This window comes from Panthera uncia (genome assembly GCF_023721935.1).
Source record: "Panthera uncia isolate 11264 chromosome B3 unlocalized genomic scaffold, Puncia_PCG_1.0 HiC_scaffold_1, whole genome shotgun sequence".
NCBI classification, from domain to species: Eukaryota; Metazoa; Chordata; class Mammalia; order Carnivora; family Felidae; genus Panthera; species Panthera uncia.
Window position 1 is genome coordinate 28,725,638 of NW_026057582.1, and position 11,679 is coordinate 28,737,316.

Genomic DNA, 11,679 nt, shown 5'->3' on the forward strand with positions numbered 1-11,679 from the left:
ATTAACCTATCACATTGTATTTGTTTAAGGTGTACAACATAATGATTTGATGGATGTATTTATTGTGAAATGATCACCATTTTAGTTACTGTCTTAGCAACTTTCAAATAGACAGTACAGGATCGTTAACTATAGTCTCCATGCTGTGTGTTAGATTCCCCAGAATTTACTTTTCCTATAACTGGAAGTTTGTACCTTTTGCCCATCTTTATCCATTTCTCCCATATCCCACCCGTGCTTCTGGCAACCACCAACCTGTTCTCAGTTTCCGTGAGTTTGGCTTTTTTTAGATTCCACATATAAGTGAGATCATACAGTATTTGTCCTTTCTGTCTATTTTGTCTTCAACATCCATCCATGTTGTCTCAAATGGGAGTATTTAACATTTTTTTTTTAAATGTTTATTTACTTTTGAGGGAGACAGAGACAGAATGCGAGTGAGTTAGGGGCAGAGAGAGAGGGAGACACAGATCCGAAGCAGGATCCAGGCTCCGAGCTGTCAGCACAGAGCCCGACGCGGGGCTCGAACCCACAAGCCGTGAGATCATGACCTGAGCTGAAGTCGGACGCTCAACCAACTGAGCCACCCAGGCGCCCCTTTTTTCTTCTTTTACGACTGAATAATATTTTATATGTACTTTCTTTTCTTCTTTTTTATTAATCAGAAAAGACAGTTTATTTTGCACTGGTGCTGGCCCAGCAGAGTCACCTCCAAAAGCGGAGCCTATATGTATTTTCTTTATTGTGTTATTATTATGATTTATTATATATATTTTCTTTCTTTTCACATTTTCTTTATCGGTTCATCTGTTAATGAACATGTAGGTTGTTTCCATGTCTTAGCTATTGTTAATGCTGCAATGAATATGAAGGTGCAAATGTCTCTTCAAGACAATGATTTTGTTTCCTTTGGATCTATATGCCCTGAAGTGGAACTCCTGGATCATGTAGGAGTTCTATTTTCCATTTTTTAAAAATCTTCTTTTAAGTTTATTTATTTATTTTGAGGGAGGGAGAGAGATCAAGGGCGCACACGAGTGGGGGAGGGCAGAGAGAGGTGGAGAAAGAGAGAATACCAAGCAGGCTCCCTGCAGTCAGCACAGAGCCCAGCTGGGGGCTCAGGCTTACAACTCAAAAGATCATGATCTGAGCTGAAATCAAGAGTTGGAACCTAAACTGGCTGAGCCACCCAGATAGATGCCTCTCTCTTTTCAACTTTTTAAGATACCCCAGTACTGTTTTCCAAAGTGGCTGCACCAGTTTGCTTTCCCACCAACAGTGCACGAGGGTTCCCTTTTTCCACCTCTTCACCAACATTTGTTATTTTTTATCTTCTGGATGTTAGCCACTCTGACAGGAGTCAGCTGATATCTCAGGGTGGTTCTGATCTGCATTTCCCTGATTAGTGATGTTGAACCCCTCTCTTCATGTACTTGTTGGCCATTTGTACATCTTCTTTGAAAAAAAAATGTCTGTTCAGTTGCTCTGTCCATTTTTTAATTGGATTGTTTGGTTTTTGTGTTGTTATTGAGTTGTAGGAATTCTTTATATATTTTGGATACTAACCTCTTCTCAGATTTGTGATTTGCGACTATCTTCTCCCATTCAGAAGGTTATCTTTTTCATTTTGTTGATGGTTTCCTCTGCTGTGCAGATAGGATTACTTACTAAAAATGGAGATCCCTGCAAGGTCCTTCTCAAACCTTCTGATTTGGAACCTGTGGAGGTGAGGCTTGACATTCTTTTTTTTTAACATTTGCCCCAGATGGCCTGGGGTACCATGAGCTGCCTAAGGCCACACAGCTAATGGTGGCAGCTCCAGAACTAGAACCCCAGTCTTCTGACTCCATCCGGGGCATTTCTCTTACAGCTTGAATGTCCCTAGGGCTTAAAGCTTTGGGAAACGAGGCTCACGTTGGATGCAGGAGAGTGTGTTGAGTGGCTCTCTTATCCAGCAGACCACTAATCCACATAATTCAATTAGTTCCTTACAAGGTGGTGCTCGAGGACTTGAATTCCCAGAGCAGGCAGAGACAGTTGAAACAGACCACTTGCTCTGGGATGACCTGGCAACTGCTGACCCTGTCTTTGCCACTAGATAGGATTTCAAAGTTCTCTGTGTCTACCTTCGCCCACACTCTCTGGGGACCAGCTCTTCTCTTGGCGACTTAGAAAAACAGGCTTGGATTTCCCTCTGGCCTATAGTGATCTCACCTCCCTCTCTTTTTCCCTTCCTCCTTCCTTTCCTCTTCCTCTTTGTCCTTCTTCTTCCCTTCCTCCTCTCCCCTCTACCCCCTCTCCGTTATTAGAATATGATTCACATACCATACAATTCACTCATTTAAAGCATACAAGTCAATGGTTTTTAGTATATTCGCAGAGTAGTGCAACATCACCACAATCAATTTTAGAACATTTTCATCACCCCTGAAAGAAATTCCATCACATTCCACTCTAAGAAATGACTTTTCTGCCCCCTCTTCTGCCCCACTCTACCTAGCCCCAAGCAATCACTAATCCACTTCCTGCGTCTATAGATTGGCCTTTTCTGGACATTGCAAATAAATGGAATCATACAATATATGGTCCTTTGTGACTAGCTTCTTTCACTTAGTGTGTTTTCGAGGCCCATCTATGTTGTACCATGTATCAATATTTCATTCCTCTTTAGGCCACTCCACTGTATGGATATATCATATTTTGCTTATGCATTTATCAATTGACAGAATCTGGATTATTTCCCTTTTTTGGTTATTGCGAATAATGCCATAAATATTAGTGTCCAAATTTTTGTACGGTCATATGTTTTCATTTTTTCTGGGTGTATACCTAGGAGGGGGATTGCAGGGTCACATGGCAATTCTATGTTTAACCTTTTGAAGAAATGCCAAACTGTTTCCCAAAGTGGCTACACCATTTTACATCCCCATCAGCAGTGTATGAGAGCTCTAATTTACCCACATCCTCATGAACACTTATTATCTGTCTCTTTGTGGATAGCCTACCTAGTGGGTGTGAGGTGGTATCTCATTATGTTTTTGACTTGCATTTTCCTGATGGCTAATGATGTTGAGTATCTTTTCACGTGCCTGCTGACCATTTTTTTCTTTGAAGAAATGTCTACACAAATCCTTTGCCCGTCTTTTAACTGTGTTGTCTTTTTCTTATTGAGTTTTAAGGGATATATAATGTAGATATAAGTACCTGTCAGTTGCATAATTCTCAAATATTTTCTCCCAGTCTAGGGATTATTTTTTTCACTTTCTTGATGGTATTCCTTGAAACACAGTTTTTATTTATTTATTTGTTTATTTATTTATTAAAATGTTTATTATTTTCAAAGAGAGAGAGTGAGCAGGGGAGGGGCAGAGAGAGAGAGATACACACAAAATCCGAAACAGGCTTCAGACTCTGAGGTGTCAGCACAGAACCCGATGTGGGGCTCAAACTCATGAACTGTGAGATCACGACCTGAGCCGAAGTCAGATGCTTAACCGAGTCAGCCAGGCGCCCCTGAAGCACAGAAGTTTTTAATTTTGATGAAGTCAAATTTACCTAGTTGTTTTTGTTGGTATTTTTGGTGTTATATATAAGAAACTATTGCCTAATCCAAGGTCATGAAAATTTATCTCTATATTTTCTTCTAAGAATTTTATAGTATTAGTATCTTTTATCCATTTCGAATTAATTTTTGTATGGTGTGAGGTAGGGTCCAACTTCATTTTCTCAACTTTATTTAGTTGTTCCAGCACCATTTGTTGGAAAGACGATTCTTTTCCCCACTGAGTTCTTTTGGCACTCTTGTTAAAAATAAATTGACCATAAATGTATGGATTTACTTTTAGACTCTTAATTCCATTCCATTGTCCTATATGTCTATCCTTACACCGGTACCACACTGCATCGATTACCGTAGCTTTATAGTAAGTTTTAAAAGTGGGTCCATCCACTTTCTATGTCTACCTTCCAGCACACACAGTAAAGGCTAGGATGTGGTCTGAGTGCAAGGGCTGAGTAGAGGGGTTGAGGGCATGTAAGGAGAGGTAGGTCTGTGGGACTCAGAGGCCTAGTCTTTTAACCCTTGTCCTGCCATAGCCCTGTGTAACCTTATGTGAGTTACTTCATATTTCCGTATGTTACTTCTCTGTTTCCTATTCTGTAGAATGAAGATTCTGGGCTAGTTGACTATTAAATGAATTTTTAATTCTAATAGTCTGGAGGCATGGGAGACTCAGTTTCTATAGGCAAATTCTATCACAGGACCCCCTGACTTTATGGCAAAGCATTTGTCAGTCTTTCACTCACTTGGAACTTAGGTATGAGACAGGAAATATACAAGATGATTCTGGATTATCTTGCCATATTGGCCTGCGTTTCATGGCTGCATCATTCTACCCATTCCACCCTACCCTGGATCTCCATGTCCGTGGGGTCTGGTCCAGCTTCCAGGTAGCTTTTATCACTTCATTATTCTGTGTTAATCTCTTTGGGAAAGGACTGGGAAAGGCCCAGAGTTATTGGGAGTGGTCTACACAGCACTACTTGCTAACTGAATAAAGATTCAGTCTGATGTGCACGATTGCTTCCCTTTGCTTGGAAGTCAGTAGTTTCTGGTAGATGAATAATCATGCATTTTCTTCAGTGTACGGGGTTGTCATCACGTATTTTCTCAAACAGCAGCTCATGGATTTTGGAGGCTTAAAAAAATGACTTCCTACTGAAGAAGCCGTGGCCAATGAGCCTGTGGGGCGGGTGGTAGTGGGGACCTGAATTCCGGGCCCTGCTCCTGTGTCTCCTCTCCGTCTCCCCGCTCTGGGCCTGTTTCCTTTTTTTAAATTTTTTTTTTTTTTTTTTACATTTATTTATTTTTGAGAGACCGAGAGAGACAGAGCACAAGGTGGGGAGAGGCAGAGAGAGAGAGAGAGAGAGGGAGGCACAGAATCCAAAGTAGGCTCCAGGCTCTGAGCTGTCAGCACAGAGCCCGACGCGGGGCTCGAACCCAGGAACCCTGAGATCATGACCTGAGCCGACGTCGGACGCCCAACTGACTGAGCCACCCAGGCGCTCGGCCTGTTTCTTTATGTTTAAAAACAAAACACGGAGGAATGTTCTACTGATACATGCAACGATGTGTGTTGTGCTAAGTGAGAGAAGCTAGATCCAAAAGGCCACACACTGTATAATTTCCATTATGTGGCTCTCTGAAAAAGGCGACGAAAACAGATCAATAGTGGCCAGGAGCAAGTGGGTGGGGAGAACGGATCAACAATAAAGAGCCACAAGGGCACTTTTGGGGGTGAATTACTCTCTATCTTGATTTTTGGTGGTGACGACATCACTGTGTAAGTTGCTCAAAATGGAAAACACTGTATCTAAAAGAGTGAATTTTACGGCATGTAAATTATACTTCAATAAACACAAAAATGTGAAATACGCTCACACACTAGTTAGCACACATGTGCACGTGCGCACGCACACACACACACACACACACACACACTCACGCTCACATTCACTATTTAACTAGAAAATCTCTAAGATCCCTGCAAGTGCCAGGATTCACTGGTTCTCCCCTGGGGGGACAGTCACGGGCAGGGCGACAGGAAGAGATACCCAGGGCCTCATCTCATTTTGAAACTTCCCTTCCCTGATTCTTCCTACCCTTCCCCAACTCAGAATAATCTTTCTGTGATGTAGTGTGCAAAGGAGGAAAAACAGGCTTCATTCGTGTGGTTCGCCATTTTAGGAACAAGGCCGCTCCCTCCACAGCCATGCATGTGTCCGTGTGCCCGCTGAACCTCCTCGGAAGACAGGCCTTGCCCACAGCCGCTCATCCCAGCTCTGAGGTCTGAATCGTTGGCCTGGGATGGAATATTTCTGAATAAGAGCCCAGAATCCAAATCCCAGTGAAACAGCCACAGAGGCCTGTCAGAAGAATGGGAATCTAGATAGAGAACATGGAATCCTACTTCCGTTTTCCATCCAGCGTCTGAAGGAGGAGCCCTCTGCCTTCTGCTCTGCAATTTACTAAGGCCTAACACAAGACTTTTGAGACCATCCAGGTGACACAGAGTCAGGGAACCGGGCCCTCGCTGGGAAGAAGACAGCAAGGGGCTTGACACAGGCAGAGGCTGCTACCTGCACCCACAAAGAAACCGCAGCCAGCCTCCCTGCTGGCAGGAAGAGCCAACGCTCAGGGGCCAGGCCACTGCGAAAGCCGCCGGGTGGGGATCTACAAAGGCCCTCCACCTTCACCGCCTCCCAGTGCCGAGACCAGCCCCATTTCATGAGCACTTACTATGTGCCAGGCCGAGGCCAAGCCCTCTGTATTCATTCACAACAACTGTAAGATTTTAAAATTCTAATCTTTGTTTTACAAACAAGGAAACTAAGTGAAGAGGTGGGACTCAGCCTGTGCAATCAGGGGCCGTTTCTTTCTTTTGTCTGCTGCTGAGATAGGCTAGACCTAGCTAGGCTAGCTCCAAGGCTCCGAGGGGCCTGAGCCCGTGCTTTAAGGCAGCAAAAGCAAACGGAGAGTGCTGTTCTAGATGGAGCTCATGTTGAGCCCCCCCCCCCCCCCCCCAAGCCCATTTAGAACAAGCCAGACCCAGGGCACCTGGACGGCTCAGTCAGTTAAGCATCCAGCTTCGATTCAGGTCATGATCTCACAGCTCATGGGTTTGAGCCCTGCGTCGGGCTCTGTGTTGACAGCTCAGAGCCTGAAGCCTGTTTCAGATTCTGTGTCTCTTTCTCTCTGCCCCTCCCCTGCTTGCACTCTGTCTGTCTGTCTCTCTCTCTCTCTCTCAAAATAAATAAACATTAAGAAGAAGAAGAAGCCCGACCCTGTAGCTTCTCCTTGGCCAGGGAGTCCTTCCCCCTGGTATACAGAGTCAGGGACAGATCCTGTGATCCCACTGTGCGTGCTGAAGGGCTGGGTATAGGGAAGGGGCCCAGCTGCGTGCACTGGAGGGTCTGGCTGCGTGCACTGGAGGTCCCAGGAATGGAAGCCAGGAGTTCATGTGGGCACTTCTTTTTTTTTTTTTTAACGTTTATTTTTTTTTGAGAGAGACAGAGACAGAACGCGAGTGGGTTGGGACAGACAGAGAGGGAGGCACAGGATCCTAAGCAGGCTCCAGGCTCCGAGCTGTCAGCACAGAGCCCGACGCGGGGCTCGAACTCAAGAGCTGCGAGATCATGACCTGAGCTGAAGTCGGACACTCAACCAACTGAGCCACCCAGGCGCCCCTCATGTGGGCACTTCTGCTCAGGAAGGCAGATGGAGGGAAAGCGTGCCACCGGTGCTCTGTGGCCAGCAGGGGACATGCCCCTCAGAGGGGTTCCTGCTTACTTGTCCAAGCCACAGAGCCTGGAGGCTGCCACATCCCAGAAAAGGTCCTAAGACATGCATTGGAAGCTGGGACTAGTGAGCAATTGGAAGCTGGCACCAAGGAAGGGGTAGCCTCATGCCCTTTGTGCCAGAAGTCCCTGGGGAAGATTCCCAGGTGGGCACAGCTCTTAGTGTTATAAATGGCAGCCCCAATCCCCACCTGTCCCCTGGACCTGAGCACATCTCTGCTCCTGGTGGTCAGCAGGATACACGGGCAGTGACAGCTTGTTAGAGGATGATTCTGGAAATAAGCCAGGTGGCTCTGCTGGGTAGGAGAAGTTCCGGTTCCCTCGAGGTGGTGGCCTTCATCAAGGAGGACAGAGAAGGAAGTTTCTTCTGTGGCGGCCGAGACTGACAGCAGGGTATGCCACAGACTTGACAATTCAGGCACCGTGGCAGGTGTGGACTTGGTCTTGACCGTGTGGGGCAGGAAGTCCTGCTCTGGGAGGTGGGCCCCGGGGTTGGGAGACAAACTGGTTCCCATGCAGGTGTGACTAAAGGCACAATCCTCTAAGATCATTGCTACTTCCGGGAGCAAAGGTTCTGCCACTGAAGGGAGCTGTGAGCACCGCCGCTCCTTTTTACCTCGTTCTTGCCTTCCTCTTGTCAACCTGACTTCCGGGCTCTCAGAGCCCCACTGCTTCGGCGTTAGTGGGAGATGCGATTGTCTGTCGCTCAGGAAACCAGGTTCTCTATGAGGAGCACCATCTGTATGCAGCAGACTTCAACCTTGGGACTTCATTTAAGGGCATCATAGCGGCGTCTGGCCACTGCTGACGTTTTTTTCAGGCCACTGGGTTTTGTGGCTGAGCACAAACCAAGGGGCACAGAGGCCACGCAGCCAAGGAGAACTTGGCAGGGTCGGGGCTCTAGCCTTCCAGTGACACCATTGTCCCAACCTACCAGGATGAGTCCCACACCCCAGAGATCTGGCTTTCCCGAGCTTTTCTGCTTGGCAGTGAGGGGGAACCAGACCATGTATGTGTGTGTGTGTGTGTGTGTGATTAATGGGGCTGGGTGTGGGTGGGGAAAGAGGTGAGGTGGTACCTTTTTTTATTTCTAGCAGTAAAGCCTGCCCAATAACCCCCCAGACCAAGGAGCCACACAGAATTAGCTGGATTATAGTGGGTTCAAGTCATTTATTTTTAGACTGTACCAGCATGTTTGGGTCTGGGGGTCCAATCCCCAAATTCCAGAAAAATAAACTAATGAGAACCACATGCACTATGAGAAGGCCATTCCGACGTGTCTGTGATCATGCTGTGATTGGGCATAGAATATAGACCAGGAGTCCTCCCTGAACAGCTGACGGTAGCTGGCTCTGAGCCCTCCTTGGGACTGGGGAGAGGGCCAAGACCGGATCATTTGGACCCTGTCCCTTTAAGGCCCTGAGCCCCTTATTGCTACATTTGCTACGTTGCTACTTGATGGCCTCCGGGCCTTGCCCAGGGGAGGCCTTATCACTGGGTGGTACTAATGAGTAGGCTGCTGGCATTTGCCCTTCCCATTGTTACAACAGCACAGAACTCTTTTCAGAGGGTCCCAGGGTGAGTTATCAGGGATTCAGCTGACCACTATTCAACTACACCGCACATGGTCTCAGCTCGGCCAGCCCTGTTGGAGGCTGGTGGCCCATTATGTTCCCCCAACCCCAGGGCTTTCCAGCTCCTGGACCTTGTTGGAACACCCCCCACCCCCAACACACTCTGCAAGGTCCAAAGACCAACAGCCCGCTAACCTTTCCAGCACAGGGGCAAGGCTTCTCAGTGGTGGCTTTCGAAGCCCATGCATTTGGAGCACAATGGGAGGGGCACATTTTAGGAGAAACATCAACTTCCACAAACAGCAAAAAGGCCCGATGGTGGCAGGCTCCTGGTTCAATGTCCTGTTGGTGAGGTAGTTTAAACACACCAGCAATCCTGGAAGAGCCCTCCCCCCGGAGCATGTCCCCACATGTTCACTGGTCTACGCAACAACTCAGAGTTGTGAGAGGGGCCTCTGGGGTGCTGGCCTGTACCTGACCTCTAGGTCTTGGTGGGCCTGGAGCCCCGCTCAGCTGATGGCACCGTTGGGCTGGGCCCCACCGTGTTCCTGGGGTACAGAGGCACCGGACAGAACAGGACATCACTTTCTGCAAGGGAAGGAGCCCTCTCCCCACCGCTGCTTGGGCCAGGCCCTCTGGGTGCTGCTGGACATTTACATGCGCCAACCTCCAAGTTTTCTTCTTCCCTTGAGGCAAAGGTGATCTCAGTCAGATGTCCAGTGCCTGGTACCTGTGCGTCTGACGCTGCTGGGTGGGTGGTCACTTCTGTGGCTGCCCTGAAGCTTTGACTATGGGGCTGCCAACAGTTTATTTGTCCAGTGAGCCCTCAATTAGAGACTCTGCCCAGCAGGAGAGCTAAGGAAGCTTCTGGAAGCAGGGAGACCTGTTTTGCTACAAAACTGCCTTCAGAAGTCTAATCTGGTTTGAAGTTTTGGCTGTGTAGACCAGGCCAATGGGGAACCCGCAAAGACCGTATTTTCGAAGTGTGCTTGCATTCGAAGGTCTGCACAGTAGATGACCTTGGACTGGCCAGCTGGGTGGAGCCACCCCATCCTCCCACCTGCGTTGCTTGGTTTGATCTACTGGGGAGCACGCGATGGTCATGGGACCGAGTATGCCTGGTTGGGAGGTGGGGTGAGGGGACTTATTGCCCTCGGTTTGAACGTACCTCTATTGAATCTGCTGCCTGCCCCCAGAACGGGTCCCCAGAAGTGTTTGGAAACCTTCAGCCTGCACCATCTCGGGGGTGCAGTCCATCTGGCTCCGGGTGGGACCTCCAGGGTTGGCCAAGTCTCAGCCAGCATCTCTCAGGAGCAGTGGCCAGGGGGACTGGGGAAGCCAAACTTGCTCTGTCCACAGCCCATGGGGAAGGGCAGGGGGCAGTCAGGCCTTTGCCCTGGGTAACTGAGGGCACAGAGGTGCTGCTGTTCTGGAACTTCCTTTGTCCACATACCCTGTGCCTTGATGTCAACACAGCTTGGGGACCCCTGACAGGGAGGAGCTTCTTTGGGGAAATGTTGGGTACAGAAAACTTGAACTGCATTTTGGTTCTGAAAAAGGAGTCCTGTGTGAAAAGCAAGGAGATTTAAAAAAAGGGGGGGGGGCGCCTGGGTGGCTCAGTCGGTTAAGCGGCCGACTTCGGCTCAGGTCACGATCTCGCGATCTGTGAGTTCGAGCCCCGCGTCGGGCTCTGTGCTGACAGCTCAGAGCCTGGAGCCTGCTTCATATTCTGTGTCTCCCTCTCTCTCTGCCCCTCCCCTGTTCATACTCTGTCTCTCTCTGTCTCAAAAATAAATAAATGTTAAAAAAAAAAAATTAAAAAAAAAAAAAAGGGCAGAACAAGGAGAGGAGTCAAAAAACCCCATAACATGGGATAGGGCTTCATTTCGTTCGTGTACTCATCACATAGTTTCTGAGTATCTTCCTAGGGCCACAGTCTGTGCTGAGGTTGTGTGATATCAGGGTGTGGGAGTGCCTGACAAGAGTCCGGGTCTATCCACCGCTGGAGACAACCTGAGGACCCAACACATGTCCTCTCCCTAATATCTACTCTACCTGGCAGAGAGAGCAACTACCACCAGTGGGGGAAACTGAGGCATAGTGGTCACAAACCCGCAAGGGTACAGCCATAGCCAAGTTTCCTAATGCCCACAGTGGCCCTGCTGTGGAGGATGGAAGGCTGGTGCCGTGGGGACAGGGCCCTGTGGAATCAGACACATGACCGCACTGATGTGGGGCTGCAAAGATGGTCATGGAAGCGCCCAGGAGGCGGGGTCTGCAAACAAGCTTGAGACTTTGGTCACCAGCTGGTGAATTTGCCTACGTAAGTAAAGAAATACCAGCGATCGCTTTTTGTTTGTTTGTTTGTTTTGCTTCTGTGTTTGCTGTTTATACACTCCCCAGGGAAAAATTTCACCTATGGCCAAAAATAGATCGAAGGATAGTTCTAGCAGGTGGAGTGAGTGTCTGAATTCAAAAACATGTTGCTCAATACCGCTGTCTGAGGGCTCACGGGAGTCACAAGGATGACAACAATAATCGCGAGAGTAATAGCTACCGTTTGCTAAGCACCTACTACGCGTCAGGCACCTGACTCGGCGATGTACATGTATTACGTCACAGCCAACTGGCAGATAGTCGTTTTGACATACACACGAAGGGAGTGCAAGTGGGTTTTTTTGCAGGTTTTTGCAGGTTTTTCTTTGTGTCTGCTTTTCCCCTTGATGGTCCACTTCGTTTAGGGCCCACT